This window comes from Plecotus auritus (assembly GCF_963455305.1).
Source record: "Plecotus auritus genome assembly, chromosome: 11".
NCBI classification, from domain to species: Eukaryota; Metazoa; Chordata; class Mammalia; order Chiroptera; family Vespertilionidae; genus Plecotus; species Plecotus auritus.
The window spans coordinates 53,722,100-53,740,583 of record NC_137777.1 but is presented as its reverse complement, the minus strand read 5'-3'; the positions used below and the strand labels follow the sequence as shown (position 1 = coordinate 53,740,583).

Sequence of the window (18,484 nt, the reverse complement as noted above, 5' to 3'; positions counted from 1 at the left end):
CTGGTGCCTGTCCGGAGACCCAACGCGTGTTCCCATTCTCAGCTCAGAGCCACGGCTCCGGCCTGTGTGCTGCTCACTGCATGGCCCTGTGACTGATTCCCTACAAGCAGATCTGGACAGGACGCCTGCTTCCCCACCCGGAGGGGCTGCGCGGAGCACATCAATGCCTGCCCTGGAAAGGCCGGGGAGACTGGACAACAGGGAGAACCGAAAGCGCAGTACCACCAGGGCGGGAGAGGAGGCCAGCACCGCGGCTCTCCTGTGAACACTCCATGTGTACGATACTAAACTTACGTTTATTCGTCAGGAAACACCAACTCGTGGAAAATATAATTTGTATTCAAACTTACATCCGGAGTTATTCACCTCCGTGCTAAACTCCTCATGTAAATTAAATCTGCAGTTTACTCTCAGAACCAGATTTACAGCCACAGGAGGTTTTCTGGGGCAGCCTTCACGGTGCTGGAGAGCACGGAACCTTCGGGGCGAATTCGCCTGATGGAGACAATCATTTCCTAACATGCACCCCTCTCAAAGGAGCGGGCTGTACGCACTAAATATACCCATTTTACATGTCCACGCCACCTCCCGAAAGCTGGTTTTGTTTGTTTTTAATGAAACATGGAATCTGGAAGGAGAGCACCTGAGCTGCAGCCCTGCTTTGCCGCTGTGAGCTGGGCTTCCCTCCCCTGAACCCGTTTCCTCACCGAGGCGGCAAGCCATGTGTGTTTAGAAGACAGCTGGCAGAAGACCAGTCCCAAATACGTTTTGATAATATTTTTATTTGATTATACTGTCCCCATAGTTTTTTTTCCCCTTGAGATGGTTCTTCAGCTCCAAGAATTCTAAATATACTTCCACAGGCTTCTAACTCGTGCAGACACTCGCACACAGCCGTAAAAAATCATCGCAGTCTTGGTGTCTGCTCACAAAGCCTGTTCCTGAATGTCATGGAGTTCACCCCCACCCGGCAGCACGTAATTCTGGATCAAGGTGCCGGCAGTTACTGGATTAGCCCACAGCCATATCCAAACTCAGAAGAGAGAGCTTCTTGTTGCTTAGAGTGGGGAAACGATGCCTGCTAATCACTGACATTGTAATCTCATCACCAGGTGATGAAAACATGCTGGAGGAAGTGGGCACTGGGTCTAATTACATCACTATTCAGGCGCTTGATGGAGAAGACGGCCGTGCTGCCGTCAGTTATACATTCAATAGACCATTTAGGCCCTGGTCCAAGCTGTGGCCGCGAAACCAGTCGCTGTGAATTTCAAAGCAAGGCGAGTTGTTAGAGAATTGACTCGGGGGCTCCGGGAACTCTCCGGGGATCTTCAGGAGCCCAAGTGGTGAGGATGGACAGTGTGGTGTGGGAGTGAGAGGCCAGGAAGCCCCTCAGACAGGCACCGGTGCAAATCTGTGCTGCCACCTGCAGCAGCAGATCCACCATCTGTAAAATGGGGATGATACGGGTCAACGTTTGAGGGACCCTGTGAACCCCACACAGTGACCAAGGAAGGACTGGCGCACAGCAGGTGCTCCTTGGTGAGCGTGGACAGGGGAGACGCGGCGAGGCAAAAAGCAACACCGGAGCAGCACACACAAGGGCAGGTTCCTCGCCGCAGCTACGTCAGTGACGTGGAGTGACATGTCCTCGTCCAGGGGCCATGCCTGGCGCACCTCAGGGGCACAAGACTGCCTACTGTGATGGGCGGAATCACGCCCTGAATGACCAGGTGCGTGTGTCTCTCTTACCAGCAGGATCAGTACAGTCTCCTTTTTAAAAAATGTATATTGTTGAAAGTATTAGAGGTGTCCCCTTGCCCCCGCCCCCACCATGTCCTCCTCCTTCCCAACACCCCCTCTCCTCCCGGCCCAGGCCTACCGCACCACTGTCTGTGTCCATGAGTTATGCATGTAAGTTCTTTGGCTAATCCCTCCCCCACTTCCTTCTGAGATCTGTTAGTCTGTTCCATGCTTCCATGTTTCTGGATCTATTTTGTCTGTCTGATTTGTTCATTCGATTCCACATATGAGTGAGATCATCTTTCTCTGACTGGCTTATTTCACTCGGCATAATGCTCCTGTTAAGTGTGTGAGAATAAAATGTGATAAAAATGGTCAGCAAACGATGACGTGCACTCTCAGTGGCCCATGAGCTTAAGGCTTGGATTCTGCCAACCCAACGACCAAAACAAAGCCCCGTTTATGAGAACGGCTCCCCTTTCCTGCCCTGGTGGTGGGCAAGGCGGGGGAGCTGCCCTCATTTCTACTCGGACCCTGTGCCTGCAGGAGTTCTGTCTACGTCGAGGTCGCCTTCTTGTGGGCTTTGGAGGCTAATGAGATTCACTTCCTGTGGTTGAACCACTGATGGAAAAGACAAGGAGCCACGTGGTCCCTGCACCAAGCAAGCCTCGCAGGATGTCAGGATGCTGCTGAAAAGTCCCATTCTGAGAAGTCTGCTAAGTGCTGAGTCACGTGGGTAATGCGCCAAGATGCCACATCAAGACTTACAGGCTCCACTGTCCATGTGGAGACGCTGGGAAGATAATGTAAGTGATTTGCAAATTTATATATGCATAAATGTGTCTTCTTAATTGTTTATATAAAGATACATATGCATACATGTATATATGCATATGTACACATCCATGTATGTATATATGCACATCATATATATATATATTTATGCTTAAGCTTGTATAATTCTGAGTCTATAAAACTAGACTGAATACAAACAAGTGAGGCTGATTTTTTAAACCTGTGGAAATATCTACCCTGAGGGGTGTGCTGTCAATCCCAAGTGGTTGGCCCCAGAGACACACTCATTCCCTGACGGGAACACCCCTCCTCTTTAATAATGGCTTTGCCCTAGCTGGTGTGCTTAGTGGTTAGAGCGTCCACCCAAGGACTGAAGGATCCAGGGTTTGATTCCAGGTCAAGGGCACATTCCTTGTTGCAGGTTCCCCAGCCCCAGTGAGGACAGGTGTGGAAGGTAACCAATTGATGTGTCTCTCATGTCAGTGTCTCTCTCTCTCTCTCTCTCCCTCTCTCTCTTCCTCTCCCCACCCCCCACCGCCTCCCTTCTACTCTCTCTAGAAATCAATGGAAGAAATATCATCCTCAAGTGAGGATTTTAAAAAAATACCTTTGTGGGGGTTTGGCCATATGAGAAAATTAGCTGCATTAATTCTGAGTCATAGCATATAAGTTGTCAACCAAAACCAAGTAAGAAATACATAGAAGCATCATATTGTACAAACAATGGTAGTTGCCGATTTTGAAACAGTCATTATATTGGAACCCGCACTGGCATATGCACACAGCCACACAGCCACACAGCCACACAGCCACACGGCCACACGGCCGCACAGCCACACAGCCACACAGACACACAGCCACACAGATACACGGCCACACGGCCACACGGCCACACGGCCACACGGCCACACGGCCACACGGCCACACAGACACACAGACACACAGACACACAGACACACAGAACTGGGTGGCAAGGTGCTGAGCACCACCCCAAATGCTTGATCTACCCTGCAATGTTTTGAGCTGCCTGGCGGGATTGCAGGACCGGTGCCCATCTCATAGCCGGCTGTACAGGGCAAAGTGTAATACACAGAACTCCACGGGCCAGCCTGAACCCCAGGAGCTGAGTCTTAGGCTGTGTCACAGTGTGGCAGGGCGCTGAGATGCCTGTTAGCCTCCCAGGTGACTCCCTCAAATGGAGGGACACTGAGTGAAGAGACAGACGCCGTCATTGGTTGAAAACACGGCATGGGGAGGGTTGTCCAAGGAGTTACTGTCAGGTCCCCATTTTCCTGATGACAAAAGGCAGCTTCCCGAGGTCGGCACGCAAAGCCAGTGTTGGAGACCAGATCCGTCTGGTTGGAGGGGCGTGCTTCTTCCACTCCCTGACAGAAAGCGGAGGCCTGCACAGATGGAGCCTGGGCCACGAGTGGCAATGAAGGAGACTCCCCGGTGCCCAGCTCTGTGCTGCTGGCAGGGGTAAGTGAGCTCTGAAATCTGCATGCTAATTGTGGGACATCGGGGAATGTCAAAAAGGATCCATCGACTGAAAGCATGGAACAGAGTGCTGAATCTCAGAGGGAAGGTGGGGGAGGGAGGGTGGCTGAGAGGTAATCAACCAAAGACCTTGCATGCATATTATGCATCACCCACGGACACAGACAGTGGGGTAGTGAGGGCCTGGGGCAGGGGGCGGAGGGTAGGGGTGGGCTGGACGGGGTCAATGGGGGGAAAATGGGACATATATAATACTTTCAACAATAAACATTGCAAAATAAACAAACAAAAGACACCTCCTGACAAAGACATAGTCTCCTAATAATGTTGTGTATGCACAGCTTTTGGGGGAGGAGGTGATATAATTGCAATATTTCTAAAATTTCCATTTATTATTATTATGTGTGTGCACAGGGCACAGCCAGTGTCTCCAATCTGAAATCAAAGCAGAACACTGCATAAGTCTCAAAGGAGTGGGAGCTTCCTGCAGCCAATACAATCTTGATCTAGATTCACTAGGAGCTAACAGGGTTTGGTGGCTAAAATCTTCCATCCCCATAACATGCTAACAAATGAAATGCATTGATAAACTTTTTAAAGAGTTAACTGCAACTTGTTCTTGATCAGCTTCCCCAGAAGCGGACAATCCGCATGGGTTTGCTCACTTGGAGCCCCTGACATCGGCACAGCTGCTAGGACATAAACATAAACGCTGTCACTGCCCACCAGGCCTTCCCCCCACGTCCATCCACATTCATCTCCACCAGCTCAGGTCAACACCCCCTCGGAGGTCGTTCCAAACTCCTCCTCACCCCTGACCTTGCTCCAGAGCACCCACCGACACCCTAAAGGCCTCACTTGAAACACTCCATTCTTACTGTTCTCTAATTGAACGTTTACGCCTTTAATTCAACCCTTAATCACACGTGCCCACTGAACGGAATTTCCAGTGTCTCACATATGTAGTCCTGATGAAATAATTACTTTTTCTAATATGAAAAGTGCCCTCTTAAAGTGAGTAGCTATTGAGCGACTGAGTCAAGAGCACACTCCCAGCTACTCCAAGGAGCTCACCTGGTTTTAGGTACCATGAGCAAGGCCAGAGTCACATCCAGGCCACCCACACACTCATGCCACACGTTTCACCCTGTCCCACCCAGCACTGCAAACTCCTCACCAGCGGCACTGTGGCCCATTCACGGAGTATTTCCCAAGGCGCTCAGCCTAGTCCATACCCTTGACAGCCTGAACTGTGTTCCCCCTGACACGCATGTTCAAGGCCTAGGTTTGGAAATGGGCCCTTGGATAGGTACTTGGGGAAAATGAGGTCATATGTGTTGTCCCTGATCCAAGGGGAGATGGTGACACCAGCGATGTGCATGCAGAGGAAAGGCCACGTAAGATCTCAGTAGGAAGCAGCCGCTGGTGAGCCAAGGACAGAGGCCTCTGCACATCCTGCCAACACCTTGACCTTGGACTTCTGGCCTCCAAAGCATGAGAAATTAAACGTCTGCTGTCCCAGGCAGCAGCATGCAGCACTGTGTGATGGCAGCCCTAACAGACATACCCTATGCATCATGGAATTGCCGACTTATTTAGAATTTATCATTTGCTATTTCTTTCTCCTCTCAGACCACACTCCTTAAGACAGATTCACACACACACACACACACACACACACACACAAATGCCTTGCAGTCATAGGTTTTTCCTTCGTTCTTTTTATTGCCAACTTAGTGTCTTAGAAAAGCAATGCTATTTCTGACATCCACCCCTGCCCCCCAAAGATGTATTGAATTCAGGTTACTTGTCCAACACTTCATTGGACATCAAGGAATATTGAAAAGTCAACCCTCCAGGTCACAGGGCAATAGCATCTCCTTTAATATGTGCTGGGGAGGGGGAGGCGGTGTGCAAATATAAAAACTTTAGGTTATAAGTCCCCCCAATTTAAACATAAACAGATCAGTGCTCAATTCCTGAAAAGGACAGGGCTTCAAGTCAAGGCTTCCAGCCCTGTGGTCTTCTTCATCCTGTTCATTTCACCCTGAGACACTTAGGCTGGCTGGAGCCACGGTGGCCAGCAGTCTGTCCCTGTCTATTGAGGTTATCTGAGGGCCCCCACCACCTGGAAGACATTCTGAAGCATCAACATGCATCCTGTCAGCCAGAGAAAATGCCCAACATCAAAGAAAGGCTGCTGTGGACTGAACCTGCCTCCCACCCCCCGCCCCTCCCCCCTCCCGGCAGAAAGCTCTCATGACACACAAAGTGGTAAAGGCGCATTTTCAAGAAATACTTATTGGATAAATTTTAACACTGCTGAGCCAACTGACCAGATTTTGGGATCACATTTTAGCCAAAAAATGAACTTCATTGGATGTCAGTTTAAATTCTTAATAAAAAGTGAAAGCTGAAACGGCGACAATCAGAGGGCATTTTAGGAATGTATCTTGGCTAATTTCTAGTAAGGAATGAGATGCCAAAAAGGATTTAAAACATGACACGCGCTGAGGCTTCTGAGCCCTCTGCCACCAGCACGCATGACGACCCAGCTCTCAAGACGAGGCCAGTTCTGCTGTCTGCGTAAAATACAAACTGGGTTTCCAAGGCCAAGTACAAAAAATGTAGGATATTTAAAGAATAATTTATATCAACTGCATGCTGAAATGATCATTTATGACACTGGGTTACATAAAACATTATGAAAATGGATTTCACCTGCTTCGTTTTACTTACTAAATGTCTTCGACATGATTTAAAGTTGCATATGGTGGCCTGCCCTGTCCCTCCTGAGACATGATTATCCCTCGTCTCCAGGCTGTATGTGCTCATACCGGTCACCTGTCTGGTCACTGCCCATAGTCACTAGAAGGAGTCCTAGTCACCAGATCACCTGCCACAGCACCACAGCACTTGTGTCCAAGTCACCCTTACTTTATTAATAATGGCCCCGAGCCAGTCACATAATGTCAATGGTAGCAGATTGCCGTGACGGTTGTTTTATTATTGGTTATTGCTCCTCTTTCACTGTGCCTAGCTTACAAATTAAACTTTGTCACAGGTATGCATGTCTAGGGAAAAGCATGGTATTCAGGTACTGTGCACGGCTTCAGGCATCCCTGGGGTCTGGGAACATGTATCCCAGGGATAAGAGGGGACTAGTGTACATTATTGTCACATAAAAAATAGAAAAGCGTAGAGACCTTGAACTCATGCTGTATGTTTTTACGTATTTAAGAGTTTTTAATACAATATTTTTATTTGTAATTTTGAGTAATCTCAATATATTCTGAAACAAAATTTATTCTCTCAAACCATGGACTCTGTATTATGTCATAAAATGCACATGATGCTAAGTCACACAGTCCTATTACTCACTCCTCTTTCCTGACAACCTCTTTTTTCCTCAAAAACCTATCATTCCTGTTCATCTCCTGATTTCCTGTGGAAGCCACCTCTACATCTCGTCTGTCCTCTTCCTTGGCCCTTTCGCTCTTCCTGCCACACACAGCCTCCGTCCGTTCTCAAATGTTCTGGACTTTGGACACAATGTAAGGAGAATACTGTCAAGCCTCCCAACCTCAGGACTTTGCACGTCACTGGAGAGGAGAGGCATCGCAGTCAGGAGTTTTCAAGTGCCTTCATGCTCTACGTAACCACAAGCGATCCCCTCTCCTCAGCTGGCAAAGCGCCATGCACTGCCATTTCTCACATGCACCTTTCCTCCCCCAAGTAGAGTCAGATCCTGAGAGAGGTCCAGTGTCTCGTCTTCTTTCCCATCTTTTTACGTCTCCTAAAACACAGATTCCCAACATACGGATGAATAAAGAAATTCTCAAAATTGTAACACCATGTCCAGCGCAAGAAGACCGGGAGACTCTGAGGACAGGAATGGCCCTCTGGCAGCAGGGAGGAAAGCACTATGTCTCCTGAAGACCTGCCCTGAGCTAGGCAGGGCCGAGCATCTCCGCTTCTCCATCTCTGAACCAAGGCGCGGGGGTATCATTCAGGGCGTGATGCACGCAGGCTTGGGCCCAGATCTTTGCTCAGCCATCCGACAGCACAACACGGTTGACATGCCCCGTCTCGTCCTTCATTTCCTCCCAGATATTGGTACCTGATATAACAGCAGATGCTTCCCGGTGTCACAAAGATGAGGCCAATATGACCAGCGTTTGCCTAGCAGTCAGCCGGGTCCAGAAGGGATGCTCTGCCAGCGGGAAAGGGCGGGGCCAGCCCTAGTGACAGAACCAGCACAACAGCAGCGACTACACACCTGCCGGGAGCTTCCTGACGGCAGGTGCTTCTAAACGTCCAGGAAGGTCATTGAAACTTCCAGTCCATGTTTTCAGCCTTTCCTTTCTGCCTTCCTCCTCTCACCCTATGACAGGTTTTTTAAAAACTCGCTCTCTAAATTGCACTTTAACTCTCAGCTTCCCTCATAACACGGACGTCTCAGCGCCTGCAGCAGCTGCCAGGTGCCTTCCCAACGTCTAGAATTTGTTCATTGTTAGACTCTGCTCCACTTTTAAAATCTGGAAATAGAATATTCTCCTCTGACCCAAACCACCCGTTTCTGCACCTCCCTCATTGGAGTGAAGAGTGAACGTGCTCGCGAACTTCAGGGTCTGCGGTCTCCCCTGTCCAGGGAGCTCCCTTGCCAGCCCTGGTCCCGGCCTGGCTTTTCTACAGACGCGCTCTCCAGAAAGCCCTGTCCAGCCTGACCGCTGCAGCCTTGCTCATGTCCTAACACGTAAACACCCTTGTTTGCTGGGCTCCTTCCGATTATAGACTGCGAGTCTCCCCATGGTGCTGACTAATGCCACGACAAAGGCTTGTTCATGTGGTCCAGGTCCTCCTTACTGGAATCTTCCTATAGACTTCTCTACATCCCCCAAGGCCCTGGCCCTAAACCATTTCACCTCAACCTCTGAGCTCTCCCTTATCTGAGATCTGAGGGCCTGAGGCGGCTCCTGATGGGAGGTGTTTCCTGCTAGCTTTTCCTGCACAGGGCTGAGCAGAGGACACATTCAGTTAACGAGGGAACTGATTCCATTGCCTTCCTCTCTAAGAGGTGCCAACCTCTTCGCAGCTACCCATCATGCAACCTTCTCAGAACATTCTGGAACTCGCTCTTGAAAATTAATTCAGTGGTTAGCCTCCTGATTCTCCTTTTCTGTCTTTAACTGGCTTCTTCTTCCTCCACTCAGAAAAATGCCTCAGGTGAGTTCCTCTCTCCTAACGTGCAATGCAGATGATTCTACACTGGCTTTCTAGCTTCCGCATGTTGTCAGCTCTAGACCTGCATGGCAATCATACATCAGTGGTTTTAGCCAGGAGGCAATGTCGGAATTCAAATGAGTGACATGTCAGAACTGACCCTTTCTCCCACCCCAACCAAAAGGCTCTCCTCTAGATATTCTTTTTTTTCTAGATATATCTTGTTTTCTAGATATTCTGTTTTATGCCACTGATTTCAGGAGATCCAGATTCCAAATCTCAGCGCTCCGCCAGGGCCTCCACATCCGCTGATTTGTGGACTTGCAGACTTACGGTCATCTCCCAACCCTCACTCACCCCGCCTCCACTTTATTGAAAAACAGTCCCTTTCTCAAGTTCCCAGGAAACTATTCAATAATGAAATACGTTTCCACGCATCTCAAGGGGCCACTCGAAGCAGCACCCTAAAATGATATTGTGTAGTTACGTGTGCTTCCTTTGATTAAAGAGCAGATAAAGTGAGCTGGGGAAAGAGCACATCCAAGTGCATGCCATGGAGAAATCTGAAGTGGAGGTGAGGCCATGTGGGGAGACAGAGAGACACCTCTGAGTGGCCGCGATATGAGGGAACTGGCTGTTCACTTTCCTCTTGCGAAAGACTAATTTTCCACATCAACAGCAAACACTTCCCGAGTGGAGATTACATTCTGTGCGTGCGTGGTGAGTAAATATTTGCGGAGTGCTTCCCGGGCCTCTGCACAGCCTCTGCGGGCAGGGACCCATCTGTCTCCCCAGCCACAGCGTGCCCACAGCCCCTGCAAACGTCCCTGTGCCGACCCCTCCCGGGAAGATGTGAAAACCTGCCAAAATCCAGTCATTTTAAATAATGGATCAAGAGTAAATATAGAGCAGCTGTTTTATATTAAGAGAAACAAAACAAACACAAGGTCAATTCAAACAGTCCTGTCACTTGTCCCTCGGCCTCCTGTGCAGCTTTGAGTAAATTACATCTCTCTCCCAGTCTCGGTTTCCTCGGAAATATAAAGAGTGATGATGGCACCAACGCATAGGGAAGTGCAAACGGAAGTGCGTCCACGTGGCACATCAGGCGACCTCGGTCCTTTCTTTTCCTTTCCCCAGGCTTCACAGGCAATAGCCTTGCCCTCCCCCAGCCGGTTACCACCCTCTAAATGGCCCCGGATCTCTGATCATCAAGCATGTGGCTACCAGTGTGCACAAATGTTTTCCCCAAACACACGGATTGTGTATGAAAAAAATTAATGTCCACTGTGTAATTCTAAGAAAGGATATTAACGAACGAGTTAAATGTAATTTTATGAAATGGATTTTTAAAACTATATTTTTATTGATTTCAGAGAGAAAGGGAGAGGGAGAGATAGAAACGTCAATGAAGAGAATCACTGACAGGTTGCCTCCTGCACGCCCCCTTCTGGGGATTGAGCTCACACTCCAGGCATGTGCCCTTGACCAGAAGGGAACCGTGACCTCCTGGTTCATAGGTAGACACTCAACCACGGAGCCACGCCGGCCGGCCGGGCATGAAATGGATTTATGCAAATAAAATCTCTAGTGTTTCTTTAGAACGCGGGTGCTTAGTGATGGCCATGGCGCCTGTCAGGGAACAGGACAGGTTCCCACGCTCCTACTGCACTTCGCCTCCTGCTACACTTACACATGCTCATGGAGGCACTCTGGAAGCCTCGGCCCCACTGCCGTCTCCACGGACAGACAGGCTGGAGGACCTTTATCCTAACCAGCAACTCCGCTTCCCCCTCTGCCCTCTCTGCCGCCAGGAGAGCTTAGAGAAACTGCATCAACACCTCTACCCTTTCCAGCATTCAGTCCCAGAAAAACAGCGAGATAATGTAAAAACAAAGAAACAAACACTTTAAATTCATGGCAGCATTGGAAAAATACAAAATCTATTTTCCATAATGTACATTTGCTATTTAACAGAAGTCTAACAAAACAAATGAGCAACAATGAAAAGTAAATCCCTGGATATTTTCTTCAAAATAAAAAAGCTATGCAAATAAGCAAAACTACTAAAATTGGCAATAATTGGGTAGATATATGTATTCTGCAGGAAAATTTAATAATGAAAAGGAGAATGGTGAAAAATATAATATTTACATCATACTTGACTTGCTAAATGTGTAGCTAAGCTTGGTTACATTCAGAAATTAGCTGTTACTTAAATTTATATCACAGTTACTGTTCTCAAAATCATGGTGGTGGGAAGTCACTGTCCTCTTTGTCATTAATGTGAATGGTCATGTTGTCATTGTCAGTTACTGAAGAGAAAGGTATTACATTTTTTAAATTACACTGAATTATAAAAAATGCGATTTTAAAAAGATTTGTGCAAGTCAGTATAAGTAGCAAATGATAATAATAAATAATAAGGAAACAATAACAATAATATTAGGATCAGTGAAGATTTTTTAAAATTAGTTTTTTATTACTTTCCAGAGCCTGCCAAAGTATCTTAAAAATAAAATTCATTAATAACTCGGTTCTTTATGCACAAAATATGATTTTCTCAATGGCAGTGTGATAAAAGGAGTGAAGATATAACTGTTTTTGTTTTTTTTAAGTCACAGCTAACACCATTTAAAAAGGAAAGTGTTTGAAAGTCAGAGAGGAGAATAGATTAAATTGTAATTGAAATATTTTCTTCAGTTTCCTGTTGATCATGCAAACAATCCTAACTATCCACTTCTCTTCTGCTCCCCACGCCGAGTTTTGTTTGTTTGGATACACAAGCGTACTTAGTTACGTACACTGCCAGTAAGCAGTGAGCAAGCGAGACCCCACTGCCCCGAGCAGAAGGCTTTCCTGACTGCAGCTGTCTCACAAAATGGCCATTTTAGTTAAGAAAAGTTACCTACATAGCATATAATTCTTTGAACTAGGACGATATACATATTTTTGGTATATCAAATGTATGTGCATTATCTTTCAATTCCATTATTTTTATATTTTAAAGGTACCATTTGTTTGCATAAATTATAATTCTTTTAACCACTCGCCTTTCATAAAAGTCAGAGAAAACAAACCAACCATCTTTTAAAAAAATGCAGTTTATCTTTTGTAAACACGAGTGCCTTTATAAGTGTGTGTTTCAAACTTCCCCCCTTTATGTATAAAAGCAGTTCAGCTTCATGCCTACCAGCATAAAAATCAGCGTGCTGCTTGCTTGCGTATAGCCATGTAAGGATACATATAAGAAATAACTAAATGTTTACTTTTATTGATGAACATGTCCTCATTTAAAAATTATTGGACAGACCAGGCATTCTAGACAGGACTCGGACGAGGGTTTCCTTTCTCTGCAATGCTAAGACTGGGGCAGATACTGTGAAATTAACTCAGTAATCCAGGATATTTTTACGTGCTAATTTTGGCATGCCATAAAAGTTCCTGGAACATTTTTATACTTCCAGGACATTTAACAAGTTGCTTTAAGTTTCTGATTATTTCTTTATCGAAATTCAGATAATACAATACTTGAGGTCAGTTAGTGGTCCACCAGTCAATTTAATTTACGTTTTCTTTCCCTCGCCTCCCACCTTCACTTCCCAAGGCCTCTCTCCCTGCAAAGTATATTTATTTTCTCTCTTTCTGTAAGCAGTTGAAAATTATTCACATGATTAAGTTATCCAGAATCACTGTGTGGATTGCTTGCTGAATGAAAGAACAAGGTTGTTTCCCATGACGAGCCAGTAGGCGGTGCTAACTACAGGGGGCTGCACACAGAGATTTTAAACCAAAGAACTCACAGAATAGGTGGCCAGTATCAAGAGCTGTAGAACTACCAATATGATCCACGGAGGAATAAATCTCAAAGATTGGAATGTAACAGACAACAATGTAACATAGCATATTCTATAATGCCTGATGAATGTTCAATGGAAACCGAAGATGGACACAGGTTCTTAGTATGATTTTTACTTACAGATTTCAAAGCACAGGCAAATATGTGTTCCCACGGTAAAGTCCTATGAACATCTCCCTCCTTCATTGGTTTTTATCTCATTGGGGTGCATCATACAGAACAGCTCAACTCTGCCCCAGCTGTGAGACACCCCCCACCCCGTCCCGCAGGCCAGCACCCAGCCTCAGTGGCGATTCTGGTTTGACTACTCAAGTTGTTTCTTTCCCACTCGGTCTCTCTGTTCAAAGAACTAAAGGATCTACAGGGCATGCAACCTGTGAAAAAAATATTGTACACATGCATTATCTTGCATTTTTAAGCATCTCTACTTACACACATTATTATGAGAAAAATGATTTAGAAAACCAGAATGTTGCAAGTGGTTTTTAAAATGCTTTCGTGAGTTGTTTAAACCAGATGAAAGACCCCATTTTAATAGTGTGCTCAGGGCACAGCACATATGCACAACAATCACCACTGGAAGCTGGTTCACCTAGGATCCGAGTCACAGCCTAGCTCTCCCCTCTTCGCGTTGAGTGTGGGAGTCCACAGCCCGGACATGAGCTGTCTCCCTGCTACAAATGCAACAGGGCTTTCTTCCCAGAGAAAGCTGCGTGGTGCAAAAAGACCTTTGAGGAGACAGTGCATGGTGAATAAAGAGATATCTAGCACTCTGGATATTACAATAAACTTCAATCTTCTACAGAGAAATGGCCATTTGCACTCCTAACCCGATTAGCACCAGGCGTAAAGAAATACAGGCATAAAACTTTTCATTCCACAAACTCGGGTTATAGACCTAGGGAAATATTGGCTTGAAAAAGCCATCATGGGTTATTAACCCCTTTGTCATGGGCCCTTCCAAGTGCTGGAATTAGTTTTTAAGTCTATAGATAACATAGAAGAAAACTAAGTCTGAGAGATAAATTATTTCATTTGCTTTCTTTTCGTTTTAAAAGAATACAAATTACATACACATGATAAATTTAAGCTGGACTTCGCTTTTTGGAAAAAGAAAATAAAGGCTTCAAAATCAAGTCCTTTAAATACCAGCCAACCTCCAGATTTTAAAATTTCAAGTACATAGGGCAGAGTTATTTGGACAGCAAGCTTTCCAGCAGATTCTGTTACGGAGTTTAGTACCAAAAAGGCTTTTTATTACCAACTGGTTCATCTCCCAAAAGTCTTATGCTGGAACGTATAACAGAACAATCATAAACTACCACAAACTCCACAGAATACACTCAACACTGTGAACATTGCTACCAACACAATCAACACCATCACCAACCCCTACCTGTCCTGCCCGGTTCTCAAAGGAAAGCCTTTGGCACCACTATCAGGTGGCTATAAAGAGCAAACAATGTTTCTTTACACCTCAAGTAATGGGGAATTTGTACCTTAGGGGAGTGGTCTCATTAATACAAACTGTTTCATCCTCAACGTGATACCCAATTGCGCATCGTAGAAAGTAACTGTGTTCCCATTCCCTGGAAGACACCAGCAAGTCCTTAGCACCCCAGAGGCACACCAGAGAAAGAAAACACAGCCGCTCTGAGACAGCAACACCCTTCGAACCGAACCCTCACCTGCAACCAGGCTGGGAAAGACCTACTGCCTTGTTTACTCCTGGCAAAGAGGAGGAGCCGGACTTGAGCACGCGCCTGGGCTGGTGCCATCCTCCCTGGACCTGGAAAGGTCCCCAGCGCCTGGCCCTGTGGCCAGCTGCCAGCCCCTTGGGAGGATGCTGCCTGGATGCTCCCTTCCCACTTCCCGGTACTTCCAGGGGTCGCCCGCCGGCCTGCGCAGCGCCCAGGGCCCTAGCCCCGGGGGAACTTACAGGGCCGGGAGTGCTGAGTCCCGGCCGCCGCCCTCCGCCGCCCACAGCGCCGAAGCCGCCAGCTGCTGCGAAGACCTGGGCTCAGCCAAGGAGGGACTGTGTTTTGCGCGCATCCAGAAAGGATCGGAGGCAGGGGACTTTCCCCAGCGCCGGGCTGGGCTGTCCCCACCGCGGGCGCGCGCAGACACACACACACACACACACACACACACACACACACACACGTCCTCGCCAGGACCAGCGCTGCCATTGCAAACCCGGGAAACGCCTCCAAAGGGACCAAGTACCTGCTCTCTGCGAGCTGCTCAGCTGTTCACTTCATCCTCCGTTGACAAGGAAACCAAACCGCACTTCATTTTTTTTTTTTCCAGAAAAACCTTCCACTGCCATCATTTGAAAATTGATATAAGGGGAGCGGCGGGGCAGGAAGAAGGGGTAATATAGATATAGATATCAGGATATCTATCATAAAATTATCTCGGGTTTTAAAAAAGCCAAGTGTGCAAAAGTCATGGTTAATTTAAAGGAGGAAAAAAAGTATTTTGCTTAAAAATAATCCCAGTCACCAGCTGCAAGAAAAGTTTCACGTTATCAATGGGTATCAAAAACAGGGGAAAAACGAATTTGTTCTCACCGGCTCCAAAAAGGGCACCAAGAAAATGGAAAAGGAATGCCTCTGCTCAGTGGTTTGTACCAGTATTGCAAAACCACAAACTTGTAAACACTGCGTAAAATCCCACCTATCCAAAAATCTTATCAGAAAAAGAGTAGGCGAAAAAAAGAGGTAGAAACATGCTTTTAAAATATTTTTACAAAGGGAAAAAACAGGCACCACACTTTACACCGCTTTTTCCATAAAACCAGTTGCACATCCCGCCGGAGTCGCTCCGCAGCACGGTCGCCCGGACTCGGGACCTGCCGCGTCCACGGAACCATCGCCTGCTAGAAAAACTTGGGTTCAGGAAAAGGCTCGAAACCATCTCCTCCAGCGTTCCCAGATACAAACAATAATCAAAGAAGTGGAAAAAAAGAAGAAAAAAAAAACAAAAAACAAAAAAAAGGACAAAAAAAAAGAATAGGACAAGAATGCCACTGAGAAGGTACTCACCGAGCGGGAGTAAAATGTTGGAATAAAAATGAGATTTGGTATAAAATACAGTATGGCGGTGGGAGAAGGAATGAAGCGCGTTTTTCTCTGGATCTCGACCTCGGATACTGACACGTGACAGGAGCCAGGCGGCCTCGCAGGCGGGAGGGCCGGGCTGCCGGGGCTCCACGGAGCCGCGCGGGGCCGGAGGCTGGCTGGGCGCCGCGCGCAGACGAGCAGGGGCCCCGCGGGGCCGAGCACACGCGCGCGCACACGCCGGCGGGCGGGAGGGCAGCGCCGGGAGCGGAGCCGCGCGGGCCGCCCGAAGCGCAGCCGCCTCAGCGCAGTCACGCCGCCCCCGCTGGCGCCGCCGCCTGGATGCGGAGCGCGTGTGCGGGCCGCGCGGTGCCGTGGACACGCCTGAGAGGCGGGAACAACTTGCTGCTCCCCGAGAACTTGCGCTGCTGCCACTTCCTCTGGGGTGCAACCCTGCGCCGTCTCAAGGTAGTTACCTGGGAGAGCGCCCAGCCAGCCGGCTCTCCCGAAGTTTCTCTGTCCGCCGCCCCCTGGTCCCCAGGTCCCCTCCCGCCCAGGCGGCCTCGGCCGCTCCCCCCCTAGATCTGCGCTTCCCCCTCGCGGAGCTCTGGGAACCTGGCTCCGGCGACACTGGGGGCGTTGCCGCGGGCAAAGCCACCCTAGATCTCGGTCGCCATCAAAACATCCGAGTGCCGGGCATCGCGTCGCGCGCCGCAGAGAGGATCGTCCGCAGGTGGAGAGACACCGCCGTCTCTCCGGCAGGACCCTGTCTCACGTCCCTCTCCGCGGGCTTCATAGCCAGGGGTGGGGCGTGAATTCATTCCTGCGTGGACCAGGCATTGTTTGGTCTGCGCGCGCGCGCCGGCCTCCAGGCTCTTCTGGAAGGCTCCATGGCTGGGGCTCCTGCCTGACTCCTGCTCAAGTTGTGGGCTGGGGCGGGAAGTCAAGGGCCGGGGGCCAGGAAACCAGCGAGTCCTTTGTGTGAGTCCACAGACGGAGTGGGGAGCGAGCAGCTGGCGGCGGCGAGGGGGAGAAGCGCGCCAGGAGTGGGCGCAGCCCAGGTGGGAGGTGACGGGCTTCTCCACCTGGCGTCTGGCTGAGGATGCCTGTCGCCTGAACAAAGATTCCATCAGCCAATCTCTGGAAGCCCTGGGATGCTTCCACTGCCTGTTCAAGAACCCTCTTTCTGGCGCCTGAGCACATCCATTTTTCTTCTTTTTTGTGCAGTACCCACAGCAGGACCATCTCTCCATCTCTCCAAACTGCTTTGTCAGGGGTGTGTGGCATTAATTGGCATCTCCGTGTTTGAGAACTAGACATTAGCACAGCTCCACAGTCCCCAGATTGCTCTCTCTATGTTCCCAAGGTTGACATTTAAGACGAAATGTCTCGCAGAGATGACCTACCCTGGACAATTGTGAAAATTAAGTATGCAGCCGCTATAGAGAGCTTCAACAGCAAATAGGTTTCTCAAACATTCTGGTCAGAATCCAATACAGTCATAATCCACAATTTAAACAAAAGAGATTTGAAATAAGCATTAAACTATCATTAAATATTTATATTGGAGGGTTGCTAGCCCTACAACTTATTATTCATACATTATGGGGGTTGCTGATGAGAAATACCGTCTGAGAAAGTGATTCGGTACCTTCTGAAGCCTCATTGAATTCCATCCTGAAACCACTGGATTTTAAGCTGCATAATACAGATCAAATGTGCCTTTCACTCTAAAACACGCTGCGCTTCTTCTTTATAATTTTTTTCAATAAGATCTCTTCACATGTCTTTTTCTTCTGAGTCATGAGTTAATTTTTCTATCATGAAACCTTAGTTTGTTAAATTTTCCAAATTTTTGTTTTCATGTACAAAGCATCTGATTCCAATCATTGTAAGGAGAAGATAATGCTACTGTGTATTTTTCTCATCACTCACCTCCCCGCAGGATTCACATGTGAGCCACTTCACCTCAGAAATGAGTTTGGCACCTTTGAGTTAGGCAGTGGCCAGTGTTGGAGACTTATTTCAGAAGAACTTGGAAAACAAGCTGTTTAGAATTGCTCTGCAGAGGTGGCTGGCAGCCAGCTCAGCGATAGGCAGGCTTTTATTATTCAATCAAACGGCTCCCCTTTATGTTAAGCGCAGTTCTGCTGGGGAAAGGAAAGCAGGCGTCAGCGTCCTCCCTGCACGTCCCGTCTCCTTACATAACCACAGCGCGGTGCCCCCATACTCCACTATGGTTCTGGCTGGTCTCCTCTGGCTGCGGCTGCCTTAAACCGGGAGTGAGCAGCTAGTTCAGGGAACC

General features: G+C 48.0%; 1 protein-coding gene across 6 annotated transcripts in view; it reads right to left on the bottom strand.

Annotated features, from left to right (window-relative positions):
- The window catches only part of RALYL (RALY RNA binding protein like), a 573,551-nt gene extending 557,128 nt beyond the window's left edge, over nucleotides 1-16,423 (bottom strand). For 2 of the 6 annotated variants that reach the window (XM_080647101.1, XM_080647105.1), the window contains exon 1: nucleotides 15,057-15,315. The gene's annotated coding sequence lies outside the window, so the exon portion shown is untranslated. Of the gene's footprint in view, nucleotides 1-14,805; nucleotides 15,316-15,343 lie in introns of those variants that run through there. The other 4 variants (XM_080647107.1, XM_080647102.1, XM_080647108.1 and 1 more) reach the window with 4 other exon arrangements.
- Between the last annotated feature and the right edge of the window lie 2,061 nt (nucleotides 16,424-18,484).